We start from the raw sequence: 810 nt of genomic DNA, 5'->3' as shown, positions 1-810 counted from the left end.
GAAGATATCGATTAGAAGTGAAAATAACCAAAGGGTTTAAGCTTAGTACTGTTCTGTATCTAACAAGACAAAAAAAAAAACCAAAAAAAAAAAAAAAACCAAAAAAAAAAAAAAAAACACAAAACATTATTGAATCTGAATACCATCTAAGTCAAAAAAAATATTTTCGAATAGTTACAGCATCCCAATTCTTGCTCAGAATATCCTTTTCTGTTATAGCCAAGTGACTATACTTTAAATATTTTATTTTGTAAAAAGAAATTAACGCATCACATTTTGAACCCTTACAAAAATGAAAAAGTAAACATTTCATTTCTCAGAGGAATAATTCATAAATTTGTGGACAGCATAAATTAATATATTATATGAATTTATCAATTTACCTATAACGGCAATTATTCATTGTTCTCTCAGCCCCTACTTGTCACAAATGTTATAGAATTCAGAAGGTCATACGATTTCAAAATATTCATTTTTGGCATGTAGATCTCTATTTATTACGTCCAAAGTTTAGATTTTCATACTTTATAAACATCCACAGCAGCCTTTTACAAAACTCTTGTCTTATTTATTGGTCAGAATCTTTGACGCCAATTATCGAGTCATGAAAATGGCTGCCAACCTTGCCACAAATTCGACATGAAATCGAACAAATCCAAAGCAGGGGAGTTAATAATGAAAACTAATAACTCCAGGGGCGTGGCTATATTAGTTGATTTGGTGCCATCTTTGAAAAATGGATTACAGCATATTTTTAAAAAAAAAACAACAACAAATAAAGCTGAGAAATGGTATATACCAGCTCCAGTA

Source organism: Berghia stephanieae, chromosome 3 (assembly GCF_034508935.2).
Source record: "Berghia stephanieae isolate SIO BIC M18660-M18661 chromosome 3, UCSD_Bste_1.3, whole genome shotgun sequence".
NCBI lineage: Eukaryota > Metazoa > Mollusca > Gastropoda > Nudibranchia > Aeolidiidae > Berghia > Berghia stephanieae.
Note: the sequence above shows the minus strand (reverse complement) of the source record.